Genomic DNA, 22,148 nt, shown 5'->3' on the forward strand with positions numbered 1-22,148 from the left:
ACGAGCTTTCTGAGCAAAAGTATAATTTAAAGGAGAGGCTTCAATCAAGGAGATGTTATCATCTAAACTAAGCCAAGTCTCAGTCAGAAACAGAAAGTCAAGTTTATAATGTGAGATTAAATCATTGATAAGAAAGGATTTGTTTAATAATGAGCGAATATTGAGTAAGGCAAGGCATAATTTTACATCTTCAACTACTGGAGTTGTAGCTGTGATGGTCGGGACTCTAATAAGATTATTTACATTAACCCTTTGGGGTGAACTACCGTGCCTACTGCTATAATGCCTGGATGTTAATTTAATAGTCTTAATAGGATTATTACAGGACAGCTCAGAGATTATATTGACATAATGTTTTTTTCTGTACAGACAAGTATTTAGAATCCGGAAGAATACCAGGATTGGGGAAATGTAGTCAACACTTAAGAAGATAAGAAGTAAAATTATTTTCCAAATTCTCAGCAAGAAGAGTTGAACCCCTCCTGCTAGGATGTAATCCATCTTTTCCAAAAAAACTAGGTCTTTCCCAGAAAATATCCCAGTTGTTAATAAATCCAATATTCTCCACAGCACACCAAACTTTTAACCAGTTGTTAAGAGAGAACAGTCTGCTAAAAGCTTCACAACCTCTGCCCATAACGGGTAAGGGGCCTGAAATGATAATGTTTCTCTCATACTCCTTTAGCTTTTGAACGAGTTCTTTAAAATCTTTTTTGAGGATCTCCGATTCTCTGAACCTTATATCATTGGTGCCAGCATGTAAAACCACAGTAGAGATCTGTTTGTGTTGCTCTATTACATGATCTAATTGAGAGGTAATATCTTTGACTCTGGCCCCTTATTTACTTTGTAATTCTAAAGGATCTACCAACATGTTCAATAATGGAGTCTCCAACTAAAATAACTTCTTTATGTTGTGTTAGAGCATCAAATCTGTTCCTAATATTAAGTACAGGAACAGTAGGAGCAGCCTTAACTTTAGGCCCCCTTCTTACAGTAATCCACTCCTGTTTATTGCATGGTGGAGAAAGAGAAAGAGAAGGCCTGTGCTCCTGCACCTCTCCAGGAACTAAGGGGTGAGCCCCAACATCCCGGATAGAAACTGAAGAGCCAGGAACACCCTCCATCTCAGTTTGACTTAACGAGACACACCCCATCAGTCTTGTGTTATTAAAGCTGTCCTCTATGAATTGCTCAGTTTTTATAATGTCCCTTAAGGTAACAATATGATCTTCTAAAGCAACTACTTTAGCTGCAAGTTCCTGGTTAAAATAGCATTTTTTACATGTAAAGTCACTAGTAAACTCAATGTAGCTAACCACAGTGAACATATTACACTGACAACATAGCATAACTTTCTTATCATCATTTTCAGAAAACATTACTATTAGCCCACAAAAATAACAATAAAATATCTAGTTCTTACTTTTCAGAAGACAGTCACTTGAAATAAAAGCTGCTACAGGCCTCCAGAGCTTCAGTAGTGCTACAGGCCCTGCTGCTTCAGTGGTGGATTGAGGTAGATTGCAGGCCTCTGAGATTCCAGAGCTTTCCTGCTGCCTGGAGCTGAGATTCCTGCTGATTCAGTTGTGGATTGAGGTTCGATTGCAGGCCTCTGAGAGTCCAGAGCTTTCCTGCTGCCTGGAGCTGAGATTCCTGCTGCTTCAGTGGTGGATTGAGGTAGATTGCAGGCCTCTGAGAGTCCAGAGCTTTCCTGCTGCCTGGAGCTGAGATTCCTGCTGCTTCAGTGGTGGATTGAGGTAGATTGCAGGCCTCTGAGAGTCCAGAGCTTTCCTGCTGCCTGGAGCTGAGATTCCTGCTGCTTCAGTGGTGGATTGAGGTAGATTGCAGGCCTCTGAGAGTCCAGAGCTTTCCTGCTGCCTGGAGCTGAGATTCCTGCTGCTTCAGTGGTGGATTGAGGTAGATTGCAGGCCTCTGAGAGTCCAGAGCTTTCCTGCTGCCTGGAGCTGAGATTCCTGCTGCTTCAGTGGTGGATTGAGGTAGATTGCAGGCCTCTGAGAGTCCAGAGCTTTCCTGCTGCCTGGAGCTGAGATTCCTGCTGCTTCAGTGGTGGATTGAGGTAGCAGTTTCATATTCTATAATGTGTGTTTTGTATAATTCTTTAGTGGCATTTTTGCTTAAATCATTATTTTCCAGGCTTACTAACTGATTTTATGTATGGGGCTGTGTGACACGATGTGAGTGATACAAATTGACTTTTCCAGATAGTACTTTCCAGTGCAAATGTCTGTGTTTATTTATAAATAACAAATAATAAAGCCGCCCCTTTGATGGTATCAGGGGGAGGGGGGTACACGGCGGGTTACAATCCCAAACAAACAAACACTCCACAACCACAATCCTCTGTGCACGAAATGGTGCTTTTCACAGCCAGGGAAAGTGGTGCGTGTTTGTGCTGGCTCCGTGACGGCAGCTTCCGACTCCTAATCCTCCTGTGCAACAACAAGACAAAACAATACCATAATAACACAGCACTCCGGCCAAGTATCACTTCCAGCTACTTCCCTGTTGTAGTGCCAAACTCCTCCCTGTGATCAGCCTGGCGCCATGGTCTATCCAATCGCTGCATGCCCCACAGCTGACCACAATGGAGTTGTTTAGTAAGCTCGCAGCTCCGCTCTCTCTTCAAAATGTCCAACTTCCGGTTGCCACCTACCATCAATTCGGCCCGTCTATGGGAAAGCATACCAACAACCTTATACAGCGCCCTTTCTGGTCGGGAGGGAGATTTACAGCTCAGATTCCTTCTCTGTTAAAAGACTCCTAGAAGCAGAATAACAGGGTTTTAGAAATGATCACAAGGTAAAATAAATATTGATTGATATGTGTGCCACTGTAATTGTATATGATGTTGCAGGTAGATGCCTTCTTAGATATGTCATTCTGTACATACCGTTGATATGGTCATGAAGAGTGGGTTTTGTGTGTTTATATTGTAAATAGTATTGTGTAAAATGTGTGTACATTTATTGTAATTATTGTAATTAATTAATGAAGTACCTGAACCTCCTGGTAGAGCCTGCTTGATGTGTGTGATTACCAGGTGTGGAATCTAATCACCTCAGGGCTGCTACAAAGCCAAAGCTAACAGGCTAAACATTGTCCACGCTTACCCAGACAAAGAGACGTAAACATCTTGTTGAACACCTCAGATCGCTGTGAGGGTATGTGACAGGATGTAAGTGGTGTAGTGTACAAATGGAAGGTCCAAACAGTATTTCCCAAAAGCGTCCATATTTTAATAAACATTCAATAAATCATAATTCAATCTCCCCTATACCAACAATGGTATAGGGGAAATAATACGGCTTGTTGCAGTCCCAAACACTCCTTAAACCACAGTCCTCCGTTCATGAAAATGTGCTTCTTGTTCCCAGGGAAAGTGGTGGTCGTGTCCGTGCTGTACTGTTCTGTGCAGTAGGGTAGTGATCTGGGGTACGTGCTGGCACCATGGTGACAGCTCCTCTGCAGCAGACAAAACACAAAACAATAACAAACACAAAAACTCTGGCTGGGAATTAAGGGGGCCTGGTACTAACAAAACTCCTCCCTGCAAACAACCCATCGTCATGGTTTCTCCAATTGTTGTCTGCCCCGTGGCTGATTGCAAGGGAGTCCTTTCGTGTACGTGCAGCTACGCGCCCCCTAATATGGTCACCTTCCAGTTTCTGCCTATCGTTGAGGCTGCCCATCTAGGAGGAAGCATACCACCATACTGCCCTTTCTGGACGGGAGGGAGATTTATAGCTCAAATCCCTTTGCTCTCTGTCACAGTGTAACACGGGATCGAAGCCTAAACAGGAAACTGAAATTCGCGATGGCTGTGTGTGTGAAGCAGGGTTGGATACCAAAGAGTAAGCAAGTGGAAACCACTGACGACTGGGCTAGTAGGCGGAGTCGGGGTTTGTTTATAGTGTGGCTGTTACAATGGAGTAAAGATTAGTTTAGGCATGTTAGATTCCCTTGAAAGTATGGTGAAGTGATGAGCGGGGCCTATTATGGAGTAGCGCACATCGTTTTCACAACACCTTTTATTTTATAGTTTTTTGTACAGTGCTTTATTTTGCATTTCGTACACTGTGTTTTATGTACTCCGTGTGCTGCTATTGCTGGTAGTGTCAGGGGAGTTGTCTGAGTCTGTGTATGTAAATAAATCCTGTTCGCCTGAGGAGCCTATCATATGGAGCCCGGGAGGGGACATATGAGAAAAAAAAATATATATCTTGTACGCACGTCTTACTATCTCGTGGCCACTAGATAGTGAGATGTGCACGTGAGATATGTATTCTTTCTCTCATGTCCCCTCCCGGACTCCGTAGTATCAACTTCAACCTCTGTTTCGATCTCCTGCCTGTCACTCAGCAGCGAATGCACACACCTACACGGCAGACGGCTCTAACCTGTCACATGGTCATTAAACTTTTTCGTCATGCTGACAGCTCTGTTTTTGAGTTTACAACTGTGGCAGGGGATGCATGTTACTGGATGTCGCAAAGTCACAAATCCAATTAAGCATGGGTTGAATAGGAAGCTAGGAAGCACTTTGTTTTTCATTGAACTCTCACAAAGTGCAATGCATGATTTCAGGGCAGCTCTCTTTACTTTTCTTAGCACTTATGCCTACAGGACAAACCTGCACAGTACTTAATGCTAATGCTGCTGGCAGCTGGCACATTCTTTTCTAAAGGCTCTTTGTTGCCAAGACAACCTTCTGCATTCTCTGTAACTTAAAGAGAGAGTACAACCCCAATTTAACTTTAGCAAACTTTAAATACACATTCTGCTATTTATAACATTATTTTCCCTAGTAATGGTTTACCATAGTATTTTTGCACTTGTACTATGCCTTTCCTGTGGTTATACTCTGCATTTACCATAGTTTACCCTGGTTTTTCATGTTTTTTAATATTCTTTACCATACGTCTCTATGCTTTACAATGCTTTCCCTGTGCTTAATTACACTTTGCTATGCTTGTACTAAGGGGAACTTTTATAAGGTTTAGCACATTGTATTTACAGTGCATAAAGTGGTTTTTGAGCCGCATATTAACCTATAGGATTCGAAATGAAAACTATAAACCCAAAAGCAGGCAGTTGTGAACTATGCCTAACTTGGGAATTAGCTTGCTAACATGATTCAGAAGTATTATGCACAATTTAAACAAATGTGTTCTATTTTAAAAATTTGGTCTCAAAGAATGATGCAAAAATGCTGTATATTTACCATCTGTTTCCATAAACTAGTCAGAATTAAAAGCAGCATAATCTTCCCCAAAGTCACCTTGTCCTACCATGAGCTGTATGAGGATGAGAGGGTGGTGCAGTTTCAGTTCCTGTCAACACAGTTTAAGTTCAAAGGTCTTCTGACATGATCAAACTAAGTGAGTAGATGTTTTTACTCATAAATAAATTAATGTTCTATTTACCTCCTCTTCAAAGCAAGGTGGAGAGAAACGCTCTTGTGTTGCATGCTGTGGTTTTATTGATGTGGAAATCATTTTTTCCATGGCTCTCTCCTGCTCTGACTAGATTAGTAGTGAAGGTGAGAGCGAGGCACAATGTTATTCACACTTGCAAATAAAAAGAGTTGGGCTGAGCCGTGCAGAATGCTGCTGTCACAGCCTGCAGAGGTGTTGTGAGGAGATCAGAGGTGACGTGCATATTGCAGGAGAACACAGTGTGAAAGGAAACATGGGAATGCTTGAGAGGTATGTTTAATGGAGTGCTAACCAGGATTAAAAAAAAATATTCAATCTCTTTAGTAATTTAATAAGTTCTATTTTGTTTTGCTGTTATCACACTTTCTGTACATCCATTTCTTCTACTCTTAAATTACATTTTTTTACAGTATGTCCCTTAAACTGGGGTAATTAACCTAAATGCAGGTTCAGTTTCAACGGAATGTGTAAATTGTAGGCCATTATCACTGTTCTCGCATTAGTGTTCAGCAGGTTTTACAATCTATTTCCGCATATCTTATTAGTGCTAGCATATTATAAGTGGTAATTCTGTTGATGATATTTTGGTTGCAAGTATTGTAAACTCCAAAATGACCCGGTCCCAGCTAGCCACTTGCCTCCAATTCTTGCTGATGCGAAATGTTGCATATATTATGATATTGCTTGTATCCATGGCAAAGCATCAGTTTGTGTGCTACAGATTGCAGCACTGATTAAACTACAGAAAGGTGTGGATATTAAAATACAACAGGGGGCCCTACATTTTCTAACTCAACAGGTTGGGTGTATGCAATGAATCCCTTACGAAGCGGATTTACTGGAGAACATCTGGAGAACAGAGAACATCATACTGGAGAACATCTGGAGAACTGCTTGTCCAGTTGTCATGAAACTTGATATTAACATTATTTAGCATAAGTTATTGAGACTATGAGTTTCTGGGGATATAGGGTAGTGTCAGTCTGTCCGTTCATCCACCTGTATGTCACAGTTACATGTATCTGGAGAGCTGCTCATTCAATTGGGATTCTATTTCTATACTATTCTGTACAAGGAACAAGTCATGAAGGATCATTCCAGTTACTGTACTGAACAGTTTTTTGAACAATTATTATATTGAAATAGATTATATATGTGACCAATTTCAAATTCAGTCAGTGAGTGCAACAGATGTGCTGAAATCACTGTCCATAGTCCAATCCAGTACCTCACCAGCAACAAGGATAGGGGGCATGTAAATCTAGTGAATAATCTCAAAACATTGTGAAGTTTGTAATGGAACTGTTAGCCTTATTCTTAGAGAACATATTTTGTTATATTTAGGGCATCTGATTTTCGGGTGAAATTGTTTTCCAAATTCGGGTTAATGCTTTTTAAAAAATCGGGTATAATTATTTAATGAAAAAAGCATTGGGGTGGGGGGGAGAGAAATCGGGTTAATCGGGTAAAACCTGGAAATCAGACACCCTAGTTATAGTGTACCTCAGTCAAAACCATTGCTTTAGTCTCCATTCTTGTAATCCTCTGTTCTCTAAATAGGTCAGACTTTGTGCTTGCTGGTGTCAGTTGTGGGCAGGGTAGGGCAGAGGAACTGCTTTTCATATGCATGCTCTCTCATGGTATTTAAAAGATAAGTAGCTTTCAATGTCATTTAATCATCTTGACTGTATTTCTTTCTTTTTTTTTACCATACTGTTTAATAGTGTTTCCAATCATTCAGAGTGCTTCTGGGGTCTGTTTCTCCAATATTGAGGTATTTTAATCTTCCTTTACCTGGCTTTGAGCTTGTCTGGAGAATCCTAAGACCCAAACAGCCTTTTTCATTCTATTCAAATCAATATAACCTTTCAGCTCTTCCACATCCCCCAGCTATACACATAGACAGAGAGAGAAGGTTGTGCTGACAGACTTGACAGATTACAGACAAGCTCGAAACAAGTACAAAATCAGGTGAAGAAATATTGCATCTGTGACCTTGGACCTTGGACATCGTTTCTTTGCTAAAAATGAACAATTTCTAAACCAGTGAATGAAGGTTTTCAGGGAGTATATCCAAATTTAAAAGAGGTAACAGTGAGGCTGTACCTACACCAGCCGTGTGTCTGGATAACCCATAATAATCTCAGTTTTCATACTAGGAAGTGTTGTGCTGAACAGTACTGTTACTACACTTTACACGCAGCTGGAAGAAGACTAATGGCTAAACGTGCCCAAATTATTATTATTATTATTTATTTATTAGCAGACTCCCTTACCCAGGGCGACTTACAGTTGTATACAAAAAATACATATCAAGAATTACAGTATAATTAAGAGCAAGATACAAAATACAATGACTTCAGTCCTAATAAGAGCAAATACAAAACACAGTATGATTTGATATCGGGCAGTTCAAGAGCAGATAACAGTGTTGATAGTTACTGTACATCCACAATTAGATACAGTCACCTCCAAAATTATTGGCACCCTTGATAAAGAGGAGCAAAAAAGACTGTATAAAATGAATTATTATTATTATTTATTTCTTAGCAGATGCCCTTATCCAGGGCGACTTACAGTCGTAAACAAAAATACACCAAGAATCACAGTACAAGTATGAATACAATTAAGAGCAAAAATGATCCAGTACTGAGCTATATTGTAATTTTCCAACATGTGGAATATTTTTGACTTTATTAATGATTCAATGGAATCAACCAAAATGACACATTTCTCAAATTATAAATTTATTTCCAAAAAAAATGAAGTGTCACAATTATTGGCACCCTTTTTTCAGTACTTTGTGCACCCTCCCCTTGCAAGGATAACAGCACTGAGTCTTTTTCTATAATGTTTAATGAGATTGGAGAACACATTGGGAGGGATCTTATTCCTCCATACAGAATCTTTCCAGATCCTTGATATCCTTCGGTATGCGCTTATGGACTGCCCTCTTCAATTGAAACCACAGGTTTTCAATCGGGTTCAAGTCCGGAGACTGAGATGGCCATTGCAAAATGTTGATTTTCTGGTCAATTAACCATTTCTTTGTGGATTTTGATGTGTGCTTGGGGTCATTGTCTTGCCGGAAGCTCCATTTGCGGCTAAGTTTCAGCCTCCTGGCAGAGGCAACCAGGTTTTTGGTTATAATGTGTTGGTACTGGGTAGAGTTCATGATGCCGTTGATCTTAACAAGGGCCCCAGGACCAGTGGAAACAAAACAGCCCCATAACATCAAAGATACACCACTATATTTTACAGTAGGTGTGAGGTTCTTTTCTGCACACGCATCCTTCTTTTGACGCCAAACCCACCGCTGGTGTGCGTGGCCATCTGACCATAGCACCTGGTTCCAATCGAAGTGCCAATGCCGTTTAGCAAACTCCAGGAGCTTACGTTTGTTGGTTGCTCTCAGTAAAGCCTTTTTTCTGGCAACCCTTCCAAATAGCCTATTGGCATGGAGGTGGTGTCTAATTGTAGATTTGGAGACTTGGTGACCCCAAGACGCAACCAAGTTCTGTAATTCTCCAACTGTGGCCCTTGGATTTCCCTTTGCCTCCCGAACCATCTGCCTCACTGTGCGTGTGGGCAAGATACACTTGTGTCCTCTACCAGGCAAGTTTACCCTTGTTCCAGTGGGTTTGAACTTCTTAATTATTGCCCTAATAGTGGTAAGTGGTGTATTTAGTTTTTTAGCTATTGTTTTGTACCCATTGCCTGATTTATGAAGGTCAACAACCATTTGTCTCTTTTCATTTGTGAGTTCTTTGCCTTTCCATATGGTGATGGATGACAAATGGATTTCATATGCGTGTTACCTCATTTTTATACCCCAGTGAAACAGGAAGCCATGGAAGGCCACAATACATTTCCTTAAGACTGAGATGAACTTAAAGAAGTAGAATGTTAATGCAGATTTAATTTTGTTTGATTTTATTTGTAAGAATCTTTAGGGGTGCCAATAATTCTGACACCTATCTTTTTGAGAAAAAATGTTATTTTTCTCTGAGCATTTGTATTAGAATAAAAGAATATGGTTTTCCCATATATTTGAGCATAAAATATAGCTCATTACCTGTGTTTATTTTATACAGCCTTTTTTGCTCATCTTTATCAAGGGTGCCAGTAATTTTGGAGGTGACTGTATGAGTGCAAGTGAAATACAAAATACTACAGATTGGGTTAAGTGCAGGATTAAGTACAGTGAAATAGGGAGCAGATAATTGCAAGTTAAAGTGCAGTAAAGGCAGAGTGCTATATTGTCCAGAAGGGGAGAGTTGAGTTTTACAGGTGTTGTCTGAAGAGGTGAGTCTTGAGGAGGTGCCGGAAGGTGGTCAGGGATTAGGCAGTCCTGACATCCGTAGGAAGGTCGTTCAACTACTGCGGGGTGATGGTGGAGAAGGAGTGGGCTCTGGCGGCAGGGGAACATAGAGGAGGTACAGCCAGTCTTCTAGTGCAGGCAGAGCGGCAAGGTCGAGTGGGGGTGTAGGGAGAGATGAGGGTCTGGAGGTAGCTGGGTGCAGTCTGGTCAAGGCATCTGTAGGCGAGAGTCTTGAACTGGATGCGAGCGGTGATCGGGAGCCAGTGGAGTGAGCGGAGCAGTGGAGTTGCACGGGAGAAGCGAGGCAGAGAGAACACCAGGCGAGCAGCGGAGTTCTGAATGAGCTGGAGCGGACGGGTGGCGAACGCAGGGAGGCCAGCCAGGATGGAGTTGCAGTTGTCTAGACAGGAGAGTACTGGGGCCTGGACGAGGAGTTGCGTGGAGTAGTTGGTGAGGAAGGGTCAGATTCTTCATGTGTTGCTCAGGAATAAACAGCAGGTGTGTGCTAGAGTGGAGATGTGCTGGGAATAGAAGAGGCAGGAGTCCAGGGTTACTCCAAGGTTCTTGGCTGAAGAGGAGAGAGAGAGCATGGTGGATTGCAGAGGAATGGAGATAGAGAGATCAGAGGAGGGGAAGATGAGGAGGGGAAAAAAAGGAGGTCATATTTCGAGAAGTTGAGTTTGAGGTGATGTGAGTGCATCCAGGAGGAGATAGCAGACAAACAGGTAGAGATACGGGATGGTGGGGTCAGATGGGGTTAAGGAGAGGAAGATCTGAGTATCATCAGCATATAAATGGTATGAGAAACCATAGGATGCGATGAGGGGGCCCAGGGAGTGGGTGTAAGAAAGAACAGAAGACTGATCCTTGGGGGACTTCTGTTGAGAGAGGGTAAGGTGTGGAGGTTGAGCCGCGCCAGGTTTCCTGGTAGGTGCGGTCGGAAAGGTAGGAGGAGAACCAGGCCAGAGCAGTGCCAAAGTTTCCCAGGTCAGCGAGAGAGAATAGGAGAATAGAGTGATCGACAGTGTCAAAGGCAGCAGAGAGATAAAGGAGAATTAGGACAGAGGAGAGAGAGGCAGCACGGGCAAAGTTTAGCGAGTTAGTGACAGACAGGTGAGCAGTTTCAGTGGAGTGAGCAGAGTGGAAGCCAGATTGGAGAGGGTCGAGCAGAGAGTGGTTAGACAGGAAAGCAGAGAGCTGGCGGTGTACTGCCTGCTCGAGGGTTTTAGAGAGGAAGGGTAAGAGGGAGACAGGAAGGTAGTTCTGGAGGTAGGTGGGGTCGAGGGTAGGTTTTTTGAGGAGGAGGTGATAGAGGCTTGTTTGAAGGCAGAGGGAAAGAGGCCAGAGAGGAGAGAGGTGTTGAGAAGGAAGGAGATGAAGGGGAATAGAGCAGGAGCAGCAGCTTGAAAGAGGTGAGTGGGGAGGGGGTCCAGGGGTGGGTTTGTGGCCCTGGAGGAGGGAGGAGAGATCAGAGTCTGAGAGGGGAGAGAAGGAGGAGACGGAGGGTGAGTTAGTAGGGGAGACAGAGGGTGTTGTGTTGGAGCGGGGGGGGGGGGGGGGGAGAGGTGTTAAAGAGTTTGCTGATATCAGAGATTTTAGAGGAGAAGAAAGAGGCAGGGAGGAGGGTGGGGGGTTGAGGAGGGAGGAGAAGGAAGAGAATAGTTTCTAGGGGTTGTTAGTAGATGATTGGATAATAGATTGGAAATAGGGGTGTTTAGCAGAGGAGAGAGTAGAGGAGAAGGAGAAGAGGAGGGAGCAGTAGAGGTCTGTTGCAGCAGGGAGTTTGGTTCTCTTCCATTTATTTTCAGCAGAGCGCAGTTTGGTTCTTGCCAAGCGGAGCACAGAGAGCCAGGGATGGAGAGGGGAGGGTCGAGCAGGTCGGGAGGTGAGGGGACAGATGGAGTCAAGGCAGGAGAAGAGGGTGGAGGTAGCAGAGTCTACAGAGAGTTGGGAGAAGGAGTCGAATGGAGGGAGATGAGAGAGAGCGGTGCAGGCAGGGACAGAGGGGGGAAAGAGCGAAGGTTACGGCAGGAGGTGACAGTGGGGGTAGGTGGAGTAGAAAGAGTGGGGAGAGACAGAGAAAAGAGATGAAATAGTGATCAGAGAGGTCCAGAGGGGTGACAGAGAGAGTGGAGGGGCGGCAGATACTGGAGAAGGTGAGGTCCAATTGACGGTCAGCTTTGAGGGTAGGAGGGGATGGAGAGAGAGAGAAATTGAAGGAGTGAAAGAGAGGAAGGAATCTGATAGAGTGGGTGGGGTTGGAGAGATGGACAATGAAATCGCCCAACACGACAGTTGGGGTAGACAGAAAGGGAAGGGAGGAGAGGAGATACTCGAGTTCATCGAGAAAGTGAGTGAGAGGTCCAGGGTGACGGTACAGTACAAATAGCAGGAGTTGACAGGGAGAGGTTAGTTGGACAGCGTGAAATTCAAAGGTGTTAACAGAGAGTGAGGTCAGAGGGGACAGAAAAGAGTAAGGAGGGAGAGAGGAGAAGACCAGTCCCACCTCCCCGTCCAGTGAGACGCGGGTATGGGACAGGACGTAGAGAGAGGACAGGGCAGCAGGAGTTACAGTGTTATCAGGAGAGAGCCAGGTTTCAGTGAGAGCAAGGAAATCGAGAGAGAGGTGGGAGGCAAAGGCAGAGATGAAATCAGCTTTGTTAGCAGAAGAGTGACAGTTCCAGAGGGCACCAGAGAGAGTGCAGGAGGGGAGAGAGTGGGAGGGGAGGAAGAGGCAGAGGGATGAGGTTAGAGGGGTCAGGGGAGCAGCGGTGGAGAGAGAAGAGTGGACGGGAGTGAGAGGACAGAATAACAGGGATGTGAGAGACAGTCATAGCAGGTCAGGTGAGACAGATAGGTACAGTAGTAGTCGGAGCAGGAGTGGTGGGGGGGGGGGGGGTACAGACCTGTCTAGTAGTTGGCGTCTTCCAGAGCGCTGCGAGGTTCGGATTTTCTCTAACAGCCTCTCCTCTCACCCTCACTTTGCAAGGGAACTGGTTAACAGCTGCTAAACTGCGCTAAAGACAATACTTAAGCGATACAATAGTTTCAATGCACTTCAATGGAATCACACAACTACAAAAAGCTGTGTGGAAACAAATCAAATTGCAAATCAACCTCTATTCAATTTAACCACACTCACCTGGTACTAATCACAAACAGTAGATCACCTAATTAAAACAACACCTTAGTAATAGCTAATGGTAAGAGTTGGAATGAGGCCTCAGTAGCCAATGGGAGAGATTTGGAAAAGGAAAAGATCCTTGCTCTACCTGTCCTTGCTCGGACTGCCACAGCTCAGACTGCTCTTGGTTGTGTGGCCCTTAGACGGCTGGTGCTTAGAACGACTGGCGTTCTAAGACACTGGTTGCCAATTTATACTATCCTATAGGCCTAGCGCCGTATACTTAACACAAATTCAGTTCAACACGCCCCCAACACAGTTTAGATAACTTAATTACAAATTGAGCAGATCTGGTCAAATAACAAAAGTGTGTGCTGATGTAATGGACATTGGTACCTTCAACCTTGGTAACAGTTTTCAGGGAGATGGTATCATGCAGGTGTCTGTTCGTGCATTTATGCATTTCAAACATGGTGTTCTTGATGAGCCGAATTCCAATCTGTCTCCAGCACTATGCTACTGAGGCACATTGCTGATTTATAGCATGCTCCTTGTTTTATGTTTATTACCCAGTCTTGCAGCACATTTGTTTCAAGCTGCTGATTGACTGTGCTTTAATGTAGATGCAGTAGTTTTTTTTTTTAATGAGCAAGGCTGTTAAATAATTTACTGTGCAAGTATCGATGACATGAGCTTTGTGGGCTGTGCTTTCCTTGTGTACCTGCACTGAATTAGCATATAACAATACTGTTCATTGAGCCACATGAACATATTGAACATCTCAGGCTGGTGGGCCTGATTTGAGGAATTAAGAGGTGTATGAAGTGGGGTGGAAAGTAATGGTATAACTGATAAATGATTAGTGTTAATAAGGTCTGTTTGCTGTGTGTATGTGGTCTTTGGCACTCTATGTGAAAACTGGATCCCACCTCACAATCGAAGGTGACTTCTTGTTTCATGGACACATATTGTAGGTGTATTACTAATACAGGCATCACAGACTTCACTTTGGGGAATGTGATATAATCAGGAGCTTGTTTCCTTTTCCTCCAATTATATTGTGTTTGAGACAGAGACATTAACAGAAGTGACAGTAAGTGGGACTGACGGGAAAAGAACGCTGAGTAAATTCAGGTTGGATGGTGATACAATACTATTTTGTCATTCACTCATCATGTTATTGGTACAGAACCTTGGTGTGAGAATACAGTGTGTGTTCTATAAAACCTTTGACCTTGTCAATAATAAATATTGTTATTCCTGTGAAGAAACACCAAAGCAAATGCTTGGGAAGAAGACATTATCTTCTCTGATTTGTTTTCAAATGAAATGAAAAATGTCTGTGAAACTTCCTCACACAAATGTAAAACACTTTAGTGCGGACGAGAGGCTTTTCCTCCGACACGTACAGATGACAGGCTTCTCTCTAGGGAATAGAACAGTGCTGCCTAAGTTAATCGGACATGAAATGTCATTAAGCTTGCAGTCTGTGATCCCCGTGTGGATTGGATCAGTGTGTTTAGATCATCAGGAGCTGAATCCAATCTACGCTGGCAGCACGCAATTACTGCATCCCTGAGCACTCTACCCACTTTATATGTATGGGATATGATTTTCTTCATGTTGCAGTGCCATGCATGAACCCATCAATCCACTGAGGGTGACACATCTACAAAGGGTTGTAGGGACAAGTGAATGGTCATAGTGCAGGGGTGCAAAGACCTGGAAGGAGGCTCTATTTGTTGCGTTCAGTAATCCGGTGTACAGGTGTAACAAAGACGAGGAGAGCTATAGACCTCGGGGAACAGAATTGTGCACCCCTGTCGTGGAGGATTGTGGCGGAGTGTCCCGCCCCTATTTATTATTATTTGTATTTTTGTTTACGGTGCGGGTAAAAGCGTTGCGTCTTTTATTATTTTATATTTAAAAACCCTGTGAGGATGCATGGCTGATCAGCTACTGATTATTTAACTAGCTGACAGTCATGCATCCTTACCAAACGCGTGCAGACTCTGGCCGAGGGATAATAAGATAATTACCAACTAGTTAATCCCTCGGCCAGAGTATATAAACCTGCAGCTCTCTGCACTTGAGGTTGGGTGTACAGAGGAGAGTACGGGGAGCGGAGAGAGCGAGCAACATTCGAAAAACAATTGCTAAAACGTGCTGGATTGTCCAGCACGACACTTACTTGTTTGTTTGTTTATTCGTTTGGCCCTCGTGCCCTTTTGTTTTGTGTTTTGTTGTTTTGTTTAAATCTTTTGTTTGGTTTGTTAATAAATACGCTGAGTGCCATTGCACTCAGCTTCACCCGCCCATCCACTGTTTTGGTTTGAGTTACTTCCTGGTCCGTGACGTCACCAACCTCACGACTGCGAGCCAGACTGCCACATATGGTGTCCTGAGTGGGATAAACAACGCCTCCAACAGCCGGACCAGGAAAGGAAAGGACGTTTTTTTTTGTTCTTTTTCAAATAGTGATTTTTTGTGTTTGAAAAAAAAAAAATGGATAAAGTGGATGCCTACATGGAGAGGTGGCATGCGCATCAGAGGGAGTTAAAGGAAGGAGGGGCTACATGGTGCCTCGCCTGCCTGGAGTATGGGCACCTCCCTGAGGTGTGCCCATATGAAGACCCCCTCTTTGTGCAGGCCTTTGATCGAGGTGAGGTGGAGACTGCAGAGGAGTGGATCCACCTGAAGGCCATACCATCGTCGCAGGTGGATCAGGAAACCTGCCTCACCTGCCTCAAAGAGGAGGAGGAACCAGCCAAAATGAGGAAGGTGAGGAGAAGGAGGCAGAGAGGGGGAAAAGTGAGGTAGAAGCAGAGGGAGCCAAGGTGGTGCACCATGTGCATTGCCTATGGGCATGAGGACGAGGACTGCCCAGAGTAGGAGCCAGGGGATGAGGAGCCCGCACGTCCTACGCCTGAGTGGGAGGAGCCCGAACGTCCTGCGCCTGAGTGGCACAAGGATACAGTTTTGTCTATTAAAAAAGGTAATATACTAAATTATTGCTGATATAGAATCTGTCAGTTTACAAGGCAATAATCCACAGCTGACGCTAACAGAGGCTAGGGGTTAAGATAATTATACTGTAGGGGGTCCGGTAATTACTCTGTGTAGCCAGTAACACATTACGATTTAGTCTAGTGTAAATGTTTTTATTGCTGATATTAATAACATTCTCATTCGATTCAAAGTTGATGATGTTTATTAATTGACTTCGACCTTTCTCTGTGTGGTGAGGTTTTTTAATCATTTATGTGTTTATACCAATAAACATTGGATCTGATCCGTCATTTATCATCCGTTATTCGTAATGCTGTGTGTCAAGTTCCTTGCAGCCCACATGAACGTACTCAAACATTCAGAACACAGATGACTGAAGTTGTGTCTATGAGTAGCTCCAGCAGAGATAAGGACGAGATGGTACTCATTTAGTGGAGTAGACCCTAAAAGTGCAAAACAAGGTAATACTGAGTGCACCCAATACTGAAGAGAAGAAACCAGCTGGGGGAGTACTGTATCACAGGCTGATTCGGGAAGTGATGCAGAAAGATGGGTTTGTTTTAGTGACTCAGTAAATGTGGTTGGACCACATCTTTATACGCTAAACACTGACTACAGTCCATCTGCATTAAATAACATTTGACTTTCTAATACTTAGAACATAAGAACATAAGAAAGTTTACAAACGAGAGGAGGCCATTCAGCCCATACACTGCCACATACACTTATTGTCATATACACTACACAAAATCCACATATTTGTATATCGTGCCCAGCTCCCCAGCAATATCCTTTCCTTCTAGCCCTTAACTGGTCCATAATATCATTCTTTATCCTCGGCTATGGCCATTATTCAAACTTGTGTTCGGTCTTGCACAATAACTCCATGGTCACATTGCACGATTGTCAGATATCTCCTACAGTGAGTAACACTGGTCACTGTAATCTTTAACACATCTAAACTCCAAAACTAACATCACTCCTGTACGAGAAGTACGGACTTGGTGTGCAAAGTACAGTAGTAAATGTTTGTTACAACAGTAAATGTTTATTTCTTTAAACTTACTAAAGACTGTAAATTTCAGTGAATGGAGAAACCACATCATTATGAGAAATGGATTTGAAACAGATATCGTACACAGTGATAGAGTGGGACATTGCAAATAATAACCAGTTTTTTGTATTTGTATACCTAATACAGGGGTCAGCAATTAAATTTCATGGTGGGCCAATTGACCTGCGGGCGGCCGCAGAGCAGGCCACTTACATCCTTATCCCACAATCAGCAAGCACTTTGGAATCAATATTACAAAACACTTAATTTTCTGCTTAGTGGCAAGAAATATATTGTACTGCCTCCCCGTATGATAGTGCTTCCTGGGGGCATTATAAGATAGAATGAACCCATCCAATACTGCCTCCCCGTACGACAGTGCTTCCTGGAGGCATTATAAGATAGAATGAATCCATCTGATAGTACCACTGTAAGTCGAGTGATGCACCATAAACCTACCTTTATGGAGCTATGTTAGTTTTATACCTCTAAAATAGCTACTTTGATTTAGTCTTAACTATCAAAATGCTTCCAAATCTGTTGTTTTCATTTCAAAATGTAATCTGAATAGGCTTCAATCTGCTAGTTAGCACTGAATAAAATATATTGAGGGCGTCTGGTTTTCTGGGTTTCCTTTTAAAATGACTCTGAGCACTGTTTAATGTGTTTTGGTTTCTGAATTAAAACTTGAGAAATGTGTTAATTGTGAAATTAATTAGTAAAAGAGAGGCGAAAAGTCGGACCAAAACACAGAAAACCCTAATGTAAGGTGTGAGTAACTCGACATGGAGGACAGGGAAAAGATCTCTCGGACAAAATTAGAGGTAGTCTGTTTTTATTTATTTTTTAAAGAAAAAATACCCTTCCAACTGAATGTACATAAAAAAAATGCAAAAGCAGCACAGAGCTAAAAATTAGTCTATTCATTTTCCCCAGGAACACTGTACAATACTGACTTCCATGATCTTCCGCTGTGCACATGTCTTCAAAGTTCTGTGCATGCGCAGTTACCAAAAAGACACTATCATACAGGGAGGCACTACTGGTTACGATACCTGTCATGTGCGGGGGTTCTGGCGGTCAATGAAGAGACAGACAACAGGGTGCAGCGAAAGGAGAAAAACCTTCCATGCAGCATGCCATTTTATGGATGTTGACTCTGCTCACTTGTTACCCATTGGCCCATCGATGTCCACTCGCGTTCATGCACACACACGCCTCTACTATATATGAAGATTATATGGGGAATCCCCCATGACAGCCACCTTGCGGCAATATTACAATGAAGTTCCGCTCTCGCTCCGCCCTTGATACAGCCCTACCAAGGAGGCTTCCGCAGGCCACATGACACACGTGGTCGCCATTTGAAGATACGATATTGAAACTTTATGGTGATGCAGCTTGCTAGGATGTAACAGGATTAAGTTTTCTTTGCATTTTATTTTGTATTTGATTGATGTGTTGTTTTTTTATTGCACTTTTATATTGATATTTTTAATGCACTTGTGAATGTGTGTAAGAATCGTGTTGTAATTGATTAATTATTCCAATTGTTTGTAGCTGAATACTTTAGAAAGCTTCATTAAGGAGAACGAGATAAGGGCTGGGAGGACGTTCAGGATAATGAGCAGCTCGTGTGAGCATGGATGCCGGGCTGGGAAGTAGGAGTGGCGGTAGGGGGGTTTTGAGAAACTGCTACTTTGTGTGTGAAGTTTATGAACTATAGCGTATACTGGCGGTGGTGTGTATCCACATATAGCAATTGTAGCTCATGTGTTGCCACTGCTGCTACATTCTTAGCCCAGCACTGTCTCTGTCTGTAGTGAGAGGGGTAGGAGGAGATCCACAATGGCTCCTATGTGATTTTTAAACCTGTAAAATGAAAATCCATTTCCTTTCTTCAACAGCTGTGAGAATGGGATTATTTAGTCAATGGAATACGTGCCTGATGCTCGGTACCTGATCTCCATTGGAGGTGACATTGAAGACTCGCTAGGTTTTGTTTTGTTTAGTTGGAGCACCAAGCTGTTTTGATTTGAATATTCGTTGACCGAGTCCTCAACCACATCTCTAATTTAATAATGTAACTCATTCTGGATTGTTTTATTCTGTGCCCTTCAGTGCTTTACAACTTGTGATGCTGGCTTGTGAACCACGGTGTGTAATTTGTGTAGCTGATCACTAATATAGGAGGCTGTGTGGTCCAGTGGTTAAAGAAACGGGCTTGTAACCAGGAGGTCCCCGGTTCAAATCCCACCTCAGCCACTGACTCATTGTGTGACCCTGAGTAAGTCACTTAACCTCCTTGTGCTCCGTCTTTTCGGGTGAGACATAGTTGTAAGTGACTCTGCAGCTGATGCATAGTTTACACACCCTAGTCTCTGTAAGTCGCCTTGGATAAAGGCGTCTGCTAAATAAACAAAATAATAATAATAATATGCCTCTGTTTTTTAATTTAGAGTGACCAATTATTATTTTTATTTATTTTCCGCCAATTTGAAATGTCCAATTATGTTTTTGTTCTCCTCACCGCAGCGAGTCCCCACACAGCACAGACGTTCTGAGGGCGTGTGAGCATCCTCCAATCTCACAAGCCTAAAGCCAGAATCACTTTTACGCTGAGCAATCCAGAGCAGAAGCGGGCAGGTTACCAATCCCAGAAGACAGAGATCAGCCCTGCTTCTTATCCACTCTGAATATGCTTGGTGTCTGGCCAGTAGGGTTCATTGTTGTGTGATGTGGAGAATAAGTCCCTGCCTGTTTCCCATCCCCCACCCCTGGGAGCGTCACAGCCAATGTGGCATCTCCTTCAGAGTCCCCAGCAAAGTTCAGCCTCTTTGCATAGCCTGGACGTGACCCGGCACCATCCAAGCTGTATGCCTCACCCTGTGCTCCCCATGGCAGCGCTTTAACTGGATGAGCCACTCTGGGACCCCCTATGAAAAGCATATTTTATCTTATAAATAAAAACAGTGAACTGCATCTTTGCTTGTGCTCTGCTTTTCTTGTGGTTCATGCATCGCTCTTTCCCAATAAAATGATGTTAAAGTAGGTCAAAATTGGGAAACGTTACATTTTAGTTGTTCTTTTGTTATAGAGCTGGTGTAGTCGGATTACTGTACGGCATGGTGGCGGCTTAGCCGGAGCGTAGTTGCCCCCTCTGTACAACCCAATACTGGTTTGGCTTCTTTACCCTACATAAATATTCTTTTTACATAAATACAGTGTACAAGATCCTATAGTCATTCAACTACACATATTCTTCAAGAAACTTTTTATTATTTTACTAAATGTGGTGTTGTGTCTGCACTACTATTTTACCTTGCCACATACAGATCTAAAGAATGGCATTTCTGCTGGTTACGCCTCAATTTAACCTCACACTGCTGATGAAGAATACAACTCTTACTACCTCCCCTCAATCTATTCTAGCACTGCTTCTGTGCTGCCCATTTGTCTCTTCCTTTCTGTGGAGCTGTTTCATTAACTCTATTGCTGACACTTGTGTAAACAGAGCCGGGCCACTTTAATATGAAAATTTGACCTCATCTCGGAAAGGTCCCAGGCAATAAACCAGACACGAGGGTAGACCAGAGAGGCAGGAATTTTAATCTCTCCTTTAACCTCACCTGGGCCTAGCAGGGAGGCGAGGACAAGCATGGAGGGATTGATTTAAATCAGGTACCAGCTAGTCTAATGTTGGAACTCCAAACAGCCAGCAAGCTGCCTGTCAATGTGCAGGGATGACTTTTAAAGGGGGATTAGAAAACATATCTAATATGTAAGCTATCTAACATAAACAAACCTACAATTTAAAGATTAAAATGTATAAAATAGCAATAAAGGTACTGTTTAATTGCAATTTAACCCTAGAGAATAATAGCTTGGTAGATGACCCTGTCTGTACAGTAAGTCAGCTACCAGATGGTATTGACCTTTATCTGGGTTGTTTTGCTTCAAGAAAAACTTAACCAGCAAACCAATGGGCAGTGCCATTAAAAAATCTAAATTTTGACCAATTAGTGCTTTGTATTTATGACAAATCTATAAGCTAAATGGGCACCAATTACCATGCAAGGAAAACATTGGCAGTCCGCTGGGAGTTGTAGTTTTATTAAAATATCAGACTCAGTACGTTGTTGTTGCTAAAAGAAAAGAAAAGAACTTCAGGTTGAAGTAGAATTTGATTGTGAATTTGTATGACACAGCTAATTTTCATTTTCAACAGCTCCCTACCCTGCAAATGATTTGACTAGTTGCATTTATTTGAGCTATTAGTCATGCCAGTGTAATTACTAAATAAATAAATGTTGGTGAGCATGGCATTGACCTCTGACCTACAATGGCCACCATACTGCGATTATGTGACCTTGAAGTCATATGTTTTTAACCTCTGAATATATTATTGATACAGACCACCAATTCACTGCCATATTGTTTTTAACCTCTGGACAGAAACGTTCAACATTATTTCAAGTTTCTAACCCATTTGTTCTAATATGACAGATGATACCTCTTAGGTGATGCTGTCGGGATGCTTTGTTTTTGTTCACAACCACTTAGTTCACACAGACCCCCCTCAACAGCAGAACAGGAAGTAAACAATGTATTTATTTACCCTGGTAAATCCTGTTGCCAAACACAAACTCACAGTAACTCATACATCAGCAATCATTTTTCAAATACAATTTTATGTCCCATCAGCCTAAATGTGCCTAAGTAGAGGCATATCAAAGTATATCAAAGTTGTTCCATGTCTGAGATGCACTACAATGTAAGCCCATGCTTTTTTCCTTTAAGCCTGCCTGTTGTACTTGAAATACACTGTGCATTGAGCTGCTGTTTTTCTAGGTCTAATGTCGCCGCTGGCTAGCAGTTTAGTGATCTTCTACCGTAATTCACTGAGATATGGTGGGTGGAATAGAGAATAGCTTCAACTGCTTCAGACAGCTTACACCTAGGTCACAGGTCATCCATGTTTTACCAGGAAGCCCATGGCAATAACAGGCTGTTCCTCCGACCTTTCACATTACTTCCATCACCCTGTATTCAGTAGAGTAATTATACCTCCCTCTCCTGATCCATCTACCTTTGAAAGGAGTCTGTTCTTAAATGAGGCACACTTCAAAAATGAATAGATAAATTGGGCTGAGAAGAGTTCTGCAAAGGCTAAAGGCTTGC

Source organism: Acipenser ruthenus, chromosome 21 (genome assembly GCF_902713425.1).
Source record: "Acipenser ruthenus chromosome 21, fAciRut3.2 maternal haplotype, whole genome shotgun sequence".
NCBI lineage: Eukaryota > Metazoa > Chordata > Actinopteri > Acipenseriformes > Acipenseridae > Acipenser > Acipenser ruthenus.